The sequence below is a fragment of the Calliopsis andreniformis genome, unplaced genomic scaffold (assembly GCF_051401765.1).
Source record: "Calliopsis andreniformis isolate RMS-2024a unplaced genomic scaffold, iyCalAndr_principal scaffold0047, whole genome shotgun sequence".
Lineage (NCBI taxonomy): Eukaryota > Metazoa > Arthropoda > Insecta > Hymenoptera > Andrenidae > Calliopsis > Calliopsis andreniformis.
Genome location: NW_027480456.1, coordinates 3,556,728 through 3,570,074, shown reverse-complemented (window position 1 = coordinate 3,570,074; position 13,347 = coordinate 3,556,728).

Sequence of the window (13,347 nt, the reverse complement as noted above, 5' to 3'; positions counted from 1 at the left end):
GGCTATGTCTACTATGGCTGCTATGGCTACGACTATGGCTACTATGGCTATGGATACGGCTGCTATGGCTATGGCTATTTCTGCTATGGTTATGGCTGCTATGGCTATGGCTATGGCTGCTACGGCTATGGCTGCTATGGCTATGGCTGCTATGGCTATGGCTATGGCTATGGCTGCTATGGCTATGGCTGCTATGGCCATGGCTGCTATGGCTATGGCTTCTATGGCTATGGCTATCGCTGCTATGCCTATGGCTGCTATGGCTATGGCAATGGCTATGGCTGCTATGGCTATGGCTTCTATGGCTATGGTTATGGCTATGGCTGCTATGGCTATGGCTGCTATGCCTGCTATGGCTATGGCTATGGCTATGGCTGCTATGGCTATGGTTATGGTGGCTATGGCTATTGCGTCTATAAGCTATGGCTATGGCTATGTCTATGACTGCTATGTCTATGACTATGGCTGCTATAGCTTTGGCTGTATCTGCTATGGCTATGGCTGTGGCTGCTATGGCTATGGCTATGGATGCTATGGCTATGGCTGCTATGGCTTTGGCTATTGCTTGTATTGGCTATGGCTATGGCTATGGCCGCTATTGCTGTGGCTATGTCTATGGCTGCTATGGAAATAGCTATGGCGGCTATGGCTATGGCTATGGCTGCTATGGCTATGCCTATGGGTATGGCTGCTGTGGCTATGGCTATGGCTGATATGGCTATGGCTATGACTATGGCTGCTATGGCTATGGCTGCTATGACTATGGCTATGGCTGCTATGGCTATGGTTATGGCTATAGCTGCTATGGCTATGGCTATGGCTGCTATGGCTATGGCTACGTCTGTGGCTGCTATGGCTATGGCTATGGCTGCTATGGCTATGGCTATGGCTATGGCTGCTGTGGCTATGGCTATGTCTGATATGGCTATGGCTATGGCTATGGCTGCTACGGCTATGGCTGCTATGGCTATGGCAATGGCTATGGCTGCTATGGCTGTGGCTTCTATGGCTATGGTTATGGCTATGGCGGCTATGGCTATGGCTGCTATGGCTGCTATGGCTATGGCTATGGCTATGGCTGCTATGGCTATGGTTATGGTGGCAATGGCTATTGCGTCTATAAGCTATGGCTATGGCTATGTCTATGACTGCTATGGCTATGACTATGGCTGCTATAGCTATGGCTGTATCTGCTATGGCTATGGCTATGGCTGCTATGGCTATGGTTATGGCTGCTATGACTATCGCTATGGGTATGGCTGCTATGGCTATGGCTTTGGCTGCTGTGGCTATGGCTATGGCTGCTATGGCTATGGCAATGGCTACTATGGCCATGGCTATGACTGCTATGGCTATGGCTATGGCTGCTATGGGTATGGCTATGGCTATGGCTATGGCTGCTATGGCTATTGCTATGGCTGCTATGGCTATGGCAATGGCTGCTATGGCTATGGTTATGGCTATAGCTGCTATGGCTATGGCTATGGCTGCTATGGCTATGGCTATGGCTGGTATGGCTATGGCAATGGCTACTATGGCCATGGCTATGGCTGCTATGGCTATGGCAATGGCTGCTATAGCTATGGTTATGGCTATAGCTGCTATGGCTATGGCTATCGCTGCTATGGCTATGGCTACGTCTGTGGCTGCTACGGCTATGGCTGCTATTGATTTGGCTATGGCTGGTATGGCTATGGCTGGTATGGCTATGGCTGCTATGGCTATGGCTATGGCTATGGCTGCTATGCCTATCGCTTCTATCGCTATGGCTTTTATGTCTATCGCTATGGCTATGGCTGCTATGGCAATGGCTATGGCTATGGCTGCTATGGCTATGGCCATGGCTATGGCTGCTATGGCTATGGCTATGGCTATGGTTGCTATGGCTATGGCTGCTATGGCTATGCCTGCTATGGCTATGGCTATGGCTGCGATGGCTATGTATGCTATGGCTATGGCAATGGCTATGGCTGCTATGGCTATGGCTGCTATGGCTATGGCTATGGCTGCTTTGGCTATGGCTGCTATGGCTGTGGCAATGGCTACGGCTGCTATGGCTATGTCTTCTATGGCTATGACTACTATGGCTATCGCTATGGCTATGACTGCTATGGCTATGGCTATGGCTATGTCTGCTATGGCTATGGCTATGGCTATGTCTATGGCTGCTATGGCTATGGCTATGTCTGCTATGGCTATGGCTGCTATGGCTGTGGCTATGGCTGCTATGGCTATGGCTGCTATGGCTATGGCTGCTATGGCTATAGCTATGGCTATGTCTGCTATGCCTATCGCTTCTATCGCTATGGCTTTTATGGCTATCGCTATGGCTATGGCTGCTATGGCAATGGCTATGGTTATGGCTGCTATGGCTATGACCGTGGCTATGGCTGCTATGGCTATGGCTATGGCTATGGTTGCTATGGCTATGGCTGCTATGGCTATGGCTGCTATGGCTATGGCTATGGCTGCGATGGCTATGGCTTCAATGGCTATGGCTTCTATGGCTATCGCTATGGCTATGACTGCTATGGCTTTGGCTATGGCTATTGCTGCTATGGCTATGCCAATGGCTACGGCTATGGCTGCTATAGCTATGGCTATGTCTGCTATGGCTATGGCTATGGCTACGGCTATGGCTGCTATGGCCACCATGGCTATGGCAATGGCTGCGATGGCTATGGCTATGGCTGCGGCTGCTATGGCTATGGCTGCTATGGCTATGGATATGGCTGCTATGGCAGTGTCTATGGATGCTATGGCTATGTCTGTGGCTGCTATGGCTATGGCTATGGCTGCTATGGCTATGGCTGCTATGGCTATGGCTATGGCTATGGCTGCTATGGCTATGGCTGCTATGACTATGGCTGCTATGGCTATGGCTTCTATGGCTATGGCTATCGCTGCTATGCCTATGGCTGCTATGGCTATGGCAATGGCTATGGCTGCTATGGCTATGGCTTCTATGGCTATGGTTATGGCTATGGCTGCTATGGCTATGACTGCTATGGCTGCTATGGCTATGGCTATGGCTATGGCTGCTATGGCTATGGTTATGGTGGCTATGGCTATTGCGTCTATAAGCTATGGCTATGGCTATGTCTATGACTGCTATGTCTATGACTATGGCTGCTATAGCTTTGGCTGTATCTGCTATGGCTATGGCTGTGGCTGCTATGGCTATGGCTATGGATGCTATGGCTATGGCTGCTATGGCTTTGGCTATGGCTTGTATTGGCTATGGCTATGGCTATGGCCGCTATTGCTGTGGCTATGTCTATGGCTGCTATGGAAATAGCTATGGCGGCTATGGCTATGGCTATGGCTGCTATGGCTATGCCTATGGGTATGGCTGCTGTGGCTATGGCTATGGCTGATATGGCTATGGCTATGGCTATGGCTGCTATGGCTATGGCTGCTATGACTATGGCTATGGCTGCTATGGCTATGGTTATGGCTATAGCTGCTATGGCTATGCCTATGGCTGCTATGGCTATGGCTACGTCTGTGGCTGCTATGGCTATGGCTATGGCTGCTATGGCTATGGCTATGGCTATGGCTGCTGTGGCTATGGCTATGTCTGATATGGCTATGGCTATGGCTATGGCTGCTACGGCTATGGCTGCTATGGCTATGGCAATGGCTATGGCTGCTATGGCTATGGCAATGGCTATGGCTGCTATGGCTGTGGCTTCTATGGCTATGGTTATGGCTATGGCGGCTATGGCTATGGCTGCTATGGCTGCTATGGCTATGGCTATGGCTATGACTGCTATGGCTATGGTTATGGTGGCAATGGCTATTGCGTCCATAAGCTATGGCTATGGCTATGTCTATGACTTCTATGGCTATGACTATGGCTGCTATAGCTATGGCTGTATCTGCTATGGCTATGGCTATGGCTGCTATGGCTATGGTTATGGCTGCTATGACTATCGCTATGGGTATGGCTGCTATGGCTATGGCTTTGGCTGCTGTGGCTATGGCTATGGCTGCTATGGCTATGGCAATGGCTACTATGGCCATGGCTATGACTGCTATGGCTATGGCTATGGCTGCTATGGCTATGGCTATGGCTATGGCTATGGCTGCTATGGCTATTGCTATGGCTGCTATGGCTATGGCAATGGCTGCTATGGCTATGGTTATGGCTATAGCTGCTATGGCTATGGCTATGGCTGCTATGGCTATGGCTGGTATGGCTATGGCAATGGCTACTATGGCCATGGCTATGGCTGCTATGGCTATGGCAATGGCTGCTATAGCTATGGTTATGGCTATAGCTGCTATGGCTATGGCTATCGCTGCTATGGCTATGGCTACGTCTGTGGCTGCTACGGCTATGGCTGCTATTGATTTGGCTATGGCTGGTATGGCTATGGCTGGTATGGCTATGGCTGCTATGGCTATGGCTATGGCTATGGCTGCTATGCCTATCGCTTCTATCGCTATGGCTTTTATGTCTATCGCTATGGCTATGGCTGCTATGGCAATGGCTATGGCTATGGCTGCTATGGCTATGGCCATGGCTATGGCTGCTATGGCTATGGCTATGGCTATGGTTGCTATGGCTATGGCTGCTATGGCTATGCCTGCTATGGCTATGGCTATGGCTGCGATGGCTATGTATGCTATGGCTATGGCAATGGCTATGGCTGCTATGGCTATGGCTGCTATGGCTATGGCTATGGCTGCTTTGGCTATGGCTGCTATGGCTGTGGCAATGGCTACGGCTGCTATGGCTATGTCTTCTATGGCTATGACTACTATGGCTATCGCTATGGCTATGACTGCTATGGCTATGGCTATGGCTATGTCTGCTATGGCTACGGCTATGGCTATGTCTATGGCTGCTATGGCTATGGCTATGTCTGCTATGGCTATGGCTGCTATGGCTGTGGCTATGGCTGCTATGGCTATGGCTGCTATGGCTATGGCTGCTATGGCTATGGCTGCTATGGCTATAGCTATGGCTATGTCTGCTATGCCTATCGCTTCTATCGCTATGGCTTTTATGGCTATCGCTATGGCTATGGCTGCTATGGCAATGGCTATGGTTATGGCTGCTATGGCTATGACCGTGGCTATGGCTGCTATGGCTATGGCTATGGCTATGGTTGCTATGGCTATGGCTGCTATGGCTATGGCTGCTATGGCTATGGCTATGGCTGCGATGGCTATGGCTTCAATGGCTATGGCTTCTATGGCTATCGCTATGGCTATGACTGCTATGGCTTTGGCTATGGCTATTGCTGCTATGGCTATGCCAATGGCTACGGCTATGGCTGCTATAGCTATGGCTATGTCTGCTATGGCTATGGCTATGGCTACGGCTATGGCTGCTATGGCCACCATGGCTATGGCAATGGCTGCGATGGCTATGGCTATGGCTGCGGCTGCTATGGCTATGGCTGCTATGGCTATGGATATGGCTGCTATGGCAGTGTCTATGGATGCTATGGCTATGTCTATGGCTGCCATGGCTATGGCTATGGCTGCTATGGCTATGGCTACGTCTGCTATGGCTATGGCTATGTCTACTATGGCTGCTATGGCTACGACTATGGCTACTATGGCTATGGATACGGCTGCTATGGCTATGGCTATTTCTGCTATGGTTATGTCTGCTATGGCTATGGCTATGGCTGCTACGGCTATGGCTGCTATGGCTATGGCTGCTATGGCTATGGCTATGGCTATGGCTGCTATGGCTATGGCTGCTATGGCCATGGCTGCTATGGCTATGGCTTCTATGGCTATGGCTATCGCTGCTATGCCTATGGCTGCTATGGCTATGGCAATGGCTATGGCTGCTATGGCTATGGCTTCTATGGCTATGGTTATGGCTATGGCTGCTATGGCTATGACTGCTATGCCTGCTATGGCTATGGCTATGGCTATGGCTGCTATGGCTATGGTTATGGTGGCTATGGCTATTGCGTCTATAAGCTATGGCTATGGCTATGTCTATGACTGCTATGTCTATGACTATGGCTGCTATAGCTTTGGCTGTATCTGCTATGGCTATGGCTGTGGCTGCTATGGCTATGGCTATGGATGCTATGGCTATGGCTGCTATGGCTTTGGCTATTGCTTGTATTGGCTATGGCTATGGCTATGGCCGCTATTGCTGTGGCTATGTCTATGGCTGCTATGGAAATAGCTATGGCGGCTATGGCTATGGCTATGGCTGCTATGGCTATGCCTATGGGTATGGCTGCTGTGGCTATGGCTATGGCTGATATGGCTATGGCTATGGCTATGGCTGCTATGGCTATGGCTGCTGTGACTATGGCTATGGCTGCTATGGCTATGGTTATGGCTATAGCTGCTATGGCTATGGCTATGGCTGCTATGGCTATGGCTACGTCTGTGGCTGCTATGGCTATGGCTATGGCGGCTATGGCTATGGCTATGGCTATGGCTGCTGTGGCTATGGCTATGTCTGATATGGCTATGGCTATGGCTATGGCTGCTACGGCTATGGCTGCTATGGCTATGGCAATGGCTATGGCTGCTATGGCTATGGCAATGGCTACTATGGCCATGGCTATGACTGCTATGGCTATGGCTATGGCTGCTATGGCTATGGCTATGGCTATGGCTATGGCTGCTATGGCTATTGCTATGGCTGCTATGGCTATGGCAATGGCTGCTATGGCTATGGTTATGGCTATAGCTGCTATGGCTATGGCTATGGCTGCTATGGCTATGGCTGCGATGGCAATGGCTTCAATGGCTATGGCTTCTATGGCTATCGCTATGGCTATGACTGCTATGGCTTTGGCTATGGCTATTGCTGCTATGGCTATGCCAATGGCTACGGCTATGGCTGCTATAGCTATGGCTATGTCTGCTATGACTATGGCTATGGCTACGGCTATGGCTGCTATGGCCACCATGGCTATGGCAATGGCTGCGATGGCTATGGCTATGGCTGCGGCTGCTATGGCTATGGCTGCTATGGCTATGGATATGGCTGCTATGGCAGTGTCTATGGATGCTATGGCTATGTCTATGGCTGCTATGGCTATGGCTATGGCTGCTATGGCTATGGCTACGTCTGCTATGGCTATGGCTATGTCTACTATGGCTGCTATGGCTACGACTATGGCTACTATGGCTATGGATACGGCTGCTATGGCTATGGCTATTTCTGCTATGGTTATGGCTGCTATGGCTATGGCTATGGCTGCTACGGCTATGGCTGCTATGGCTATGGCTGCTATGGCTATGGCTATGGCTATGGCTGCTATGGCTATGGCTGCTATGGCCATGGCTGCTATGGCTATGGCTTCTATGGCTATGGCTATCGCTGCTATGCCTATGGCTGCTATGGCTATGGCAATGGCTATGGCTGCTATGGCTATGGCTTCTATGGCTATGGTTATGGCTATGGCTGCTATGGCTATGGCTGCTATGCCTGCTATGGCTATGGCTATGGCTATGGCTGCTATGGCTATGGTTATGGTGGCTATGGCTATTGCGTCTATAAGCTATGGCTATGGCTATGTCTATGACTGCTATGTCTATGACTATGGCTGCTATAGCTTTGGCTGTATCTGCTATGGCTATGGCTGTGGCTGCTATGGCTATGGCTATGGATGCTATGGCTATGGCTGCTATGGCTTTGGCTATTGCTTGTATTGGCTATGGCTATGGCTATGGCCGCTATTGCTGTGGCTATGTCTATGGCTGCTATGGAAATAGCTATGGCGGCTATGGCTATGGCTATGGCTGCTATGGCTATGCCTATGGGTATGGCTGCTGTGGCTATGGCTATGGCTGATATGGCTATGGCTATGGCTATGGCTGCTATGGCTATGGCTGCTATGACTATGGCTATGGCTGCTATGGCTATGGTTATGGCTATAGCTGCTATGGCTATGGCTATGGCTGCTATGGCTATGGCTACGTCTGTGGCTGCTATGGCTATGGCTATGGCTGCTATGGCTATGGCTATGGCTATGGCTGCTGTGGCTATGGCTATGGCTGATATGGCTATGGCTATGGCTATGGCTACTATGTCTATGACTGCTATGGCTATGACTATGGCTGCTATAGCTATGGCTGTATCTGCTATGGCTATGGCTATGGCTGCTATGGCTATGGTTATGGCTGCTATGACTATCGCTATGGGTATGGCTGCTGTGGCTATGGCTTTGGCTGCTGTGGCTATGGCTATGGCTGCTATGGCTATGGCAATGGCTACTATGGCCATGGCTATGACTGCTATGGCTATGGCTATGGCTGCTATGGGTATGGCTATGGCTATGGCAATGGCTGCTATGGCTATGGTTATGGCTATAGCTGCTATGGCTATGGCTATGGCTGCTATGGCTATGGCTACGTCTGTGGCTGCTATGGCTATGGCTGCTGTGGCTTTGGCTATGGCTTCTATGGCTATGGCTTCTATCGCTATGGCTATGAGTGCTATGGCTATGGCTATGGCTATGGCTGCTATGGCTTTGGCTATGGCTATGGCTATGGCTGCTATGGCTATGGCTATGGCTTCTATGGCTATGGCTATGACTCCTATGGATATGGCTATGGCTTCTATGGCTATGTCTATGGCTAAGGCTGCTGTGGCTATGGCTATGTCTGCTTTGGCTATGGCTATAGCTGCATTGGCTGCTGTGGCTATGGCTATGTCTATCGCTGCTATGGCTGTGCCTATGGCTACGGCTGCCATGGAAATAGCTATGGCAGCTATGGCTATGGCTATTGCTGCTATGGCTATGGCTATGGCTATGGCTACTGTGGCTATGGCTATGGCTGATATGGCTATGGCTATGGCTATGGCTGCTACGGCTATGGCTGCTATGGCTATGGCTATGGCTATGGCTACTGTGGCTATGGCTATGGCTGCTATGGCTTTGGCTATGGCTATGGCTATGGCTGCTATGGCTATGGCTATGGCTTCTATGGCTATGGCTATGGCTGCTATGGCTATGGCTATCGCTGCTATGCCTATGGCTGCTATGGCTATGGCTTCTATGGCTATGGTTATGGCTATGGCTGCTATGGCTATGACTGCTATGGCTGCTATGGCTATGGCTATGGCTATGGCTGCTATGGCTATGGTTATGGCTGCTATGACTGTGGCTATGGGTATGGCTGCTATGGCTATGGCTTTGGCTGCTATGGCTATGGCTATGGCTGCTATGGCTATGGCAATGGCTAGTATGGCCATGGCTATGACTGCTATGGCTATGGCTATGGCTGCTATGGCTGTGGGTATGGCAATAGCTGCTGTGGCTATGGCTATGGCTGCTATGGCTATGGCTGCTTTGGCTTTGGATATGGCTTGTTTTGGCTATGGCTATGGCTATGGCCGCAATGGCTGTGGCTATGTCTATGGCTATGGTTGTGGCTGCTGTGGCTATGGCTATGGCTGATATGGCTATGGCTATGGCTATGGCTGCTCTGGCTATGGCTGCTATGACTATGGCCATGGCTGCTATGGCTATGGCTGCTATGGCTATGGCTGCTATGGCTATGGCTGCTATGGCTATGGCTGCTATGGCTATGGCTATGGCAATGGCTATGGCTATGGCTTCTATGGCCATGTCTATGGCTAAGGCTGCTATGGCTATGTCTATCGCTGCTTTGGCTATGGCTATAGCTGCATTGGCTGCTGTGGCTATGGCTATGTCTACGGCTGCTATGGCTGTGGCTGTGGCTACGGCTGCTATGGAAATAGCTATGGGAGCTATGGCTATGGCTATGGCTGCTATGCCTATGGCTACGGCTATGGCTGCTATTTCTATGGGTATGGCTGCTATGGCTATGGCTGCTATGGCTATGGCTATGGCTATGGCTGCTACGGCTATGGCTGCTACGGCTATGGCTATGGCTGTTATGGCTATGGCTGCTATGGCTGTGGCAATGGTTATGGCTGCTATGGCTATGGCTATGGCTATGGCTGCTATGGCTATGGCCATGGCTATGGCTGCTATGGATATGGCAATGGCTATGGCTGCTATGGCAATGGCTATGGCTATGACTGCTATGGCTATGGACATGGCTATGGCTGCTATGGCTATGGCTATGATTGCTATGGCTACTGCTGCTATGGCTATGGCTATGGCTGCGATGGCTATGTATGCTATAGCTGTGGCTATGGCTATGGCTGCTATGGCTATGGCTATGGCTGGTATGGCTATGGCAATGGCTACTGTGGCCATGGCTATGGCTGCTATGGCTATGGCAATGGCTGCTATGGCTATGGCTGCTATGGCTATGGCAATGGCTACGGCTGCTATGGCTATGGCTTCTATGGCTATGGCTTCTATGGCTATGTCTATGGCTAAGGCCGCTATGGCTTGGCTATGGCTGCTATTGCTATGGCTATAGCTGCATTGGCTGCTGTGGCTATGGCTATGTCTATGGCTGTTATAGCTGTGGCTATGGCTACGGCTGCTATGGAAATAGCTATGGGAGCTATGGCTATGGCTATGGCTGCTATATCTATGGCTACGGCTATGGCTGCTATGGCTATGGGTATGGCTGCTATGGCTATGGCTGCTATGGCTATGGCTATGGCTATGTCTATGGCTGCTATGGCTATGGCTATGGCTGCTATGGCTATGGCTGCTATGGCTGTGGCTATGGCTGCAATGGCTTTGGCTATGGCTACGGCTGCTATGGAAATAGCTATGGCAGCTATGGCTATGGCTATGGCTGCTATGGCTATGGCTATGACTACGGCTGCTGTGGCTATGGCTATGGCCGATATGGCTGCGATGGCTATGGCTTCAATCGCTATGGCTTCTATGGCTATCGCTATGGCTATGACTGCTATGGCTATGGCTATGGCTATGGCTGCTATGGCTTTGGCTATGGCTACGGCTGCTATGGAAATAGCTATGGCAGCTATGGCTATGGCTATGGCTGCTATGGCTATGGCTATGACTACGGCTGCTGTGGCTATGGCTATGGCCGATATGGCTGCGATGGCTATGGCTTCAATCGCTATGGCTTCTATGGCTATCGCTATGGCTATGACTGCTATGGCTATGGCTATGGCTATGGCTGCTATGGCTATGGCTATGGCTACGGCTATGGCTGCTATAGCTATGTCTTCTATGGCTATGACTACTATGGCTATCGCTATGGCTATGACTGCTATGGCTATGGCTATGGCTATGGCTGCTATGGCTATGGCTATGGCTACGTCTATGGCTGCTATGGCTATGGCAATGGCTGCTATGGCTATGGCTGCTATGGCTGTGGCTATGGCTGCTATGGCTATGGCTACTATGGCTGTGGCTGTGTTTATGGCTGCTATGGCTATGGCTATGGCTATTGCTGCTATGGCTATGGCTATGGCTATGGCTGCTATGGCTATGGCTATGGCTATGGCTATGGCTGCTATGGCTATGGCTATGGCTGCTATGGCTATGGCAATGGCTGCTATGGCTATGGTTATGGCTATAGCTGCTATGGCTATGGCTATGGCTGCTATGGCTATGGCTACGTCTGTGGCTGCTATGGCTATGGCTGCTGTGGCTTTGGCTATGGCTTCTATGGCTATGGCTTCTATCGCTATGGCTATGAGTGCTATGGCTATGGCTATGTCTATGACTGCTATGGCTATGACTATGGCTGCTATAGCTTTGGCTGTATCTGCTATGGCTATGGCTATGGCTGCTATGGCTATGGTTATGGCTGCTATGACTATGGCTATGGGTATGGCTGCTATGGCTATGGCTTTGGCTGCTATGGCTATGGCTATTGCTGCTATGGCTATGGCAATGGCTATTATGGCGATGGCTATGACTGCTATTGCTATGGCTATGGCTGCTATGGCTGTTGGTATGGCTATAGCTGCTGTGGCTATGGCTATGTCTGCTATGGCTATGGCTGCTATGGCTTTGGCTATGGCTTGTATTGGCTATAGCTATGGCTATGGCTACTATGGCTGTGGCTATGTTTATGGCTGCTATGGCTATGGCTATGGCTATTGCTGCTATGGCTATGGCGATGGCTATGGCTGCTATGGCTATGGCTATGGCTATGGCTATGGCTGCTATGGCTATGGCTATGGCTGCTATGGCTATGGCAATGGCTGCTATGGCTATGGTTATGGCTATAGCTGCTATGGCTATGGCTATGGCTGCTATGGCTATGGCTACGTCTGTGGCTGCTATGGCTATGGCTGCTGTGGCTTTGGCTATGGCTTCTATGGCTATGGCTTCTATCGCTATGGCTATGAGTGCTATGGCTATGGCTATGGCTATGGCTGCTATGGCTTTGGCTATGGCTATGGCTATGGCCGCTATCGCTATGGCTATGGCTTCTATGGCTATGGCTATGACTCCTATGGATATGGCTATGGCTTCTATGGCTATGTCTATGGCTAAGGCTGCTATGGCTATGGCTATGTCTGCTTTGGCTATGGCTATAGCTGCATTGGCTGCTGTGGCTATGGCTATGTCTATGGCTGCTATGGCTGTGCCTATGGCTACGGCTGCTATGGAAATAGCTATGGCAGCTATGGCTATGGCTAAGGCCACTATGCCCATGGCTATGGATGCTATTGCTATGGCTATGGCTGCCATGGATATGGTTATGGCTATAGCTGCTATGGCTATGTCTATGACTGCTATGGCTATGACTATGGCTGCTATAGCTATGGCTGTATCTGCTATGGCTATGGCTATGGCTCCTATGGCTATGGTTATGGCTGCTATGACTATGGCTATGGGTATGGCTGCTATGGCTGTGGCTTTGGCTGCTATGGCTATGGCTATGGCTGCTATGGCTATGGCAATGGCTACTATGGCCATGGCTATGACTGCTATGGCTACGGCTATGGCTGCTATGGCTATGGCTACGTCTGTGGTTGCTATGGCTGTGGCTGCTGTGGTTTTGGCTATGGCTTCTATGGCTATGGCTTCTATGGCTATCGCTCTGGCTATGAGTGCTATGGCTATGGCTATGGCTATGGCTGCTATGGCTATGGCTATGGCTGACTATGGCAGTGGGTATGGCTATAGCTGCTGTGGCTATGGCTATGGCTGCTATGGCTATGGTTATGGCTGCTATAACTATGGCCATGACTACGGCTGCTATGGCTATGGCTATGATTGCTATGGCTATGGCTGCTATGGCTATGGCTATGGCTGCGATGGCTATGTATGCTATGGCTATGGCTATGGCTATGGCTGCTATGGCTATGGCTATGGCTGGTATGGCTATGGCAATGGCTACTATGACCATGGCAATGGCTGCTATGGCTATGGCAATGGCTGCTATAGCTATGGTTATGGCTATAGCTGCTATGGCTATGGCTATGGCTGCTATGGCTATGGCTACGTCTGTGGCTGCTATGGCTATGGCTGC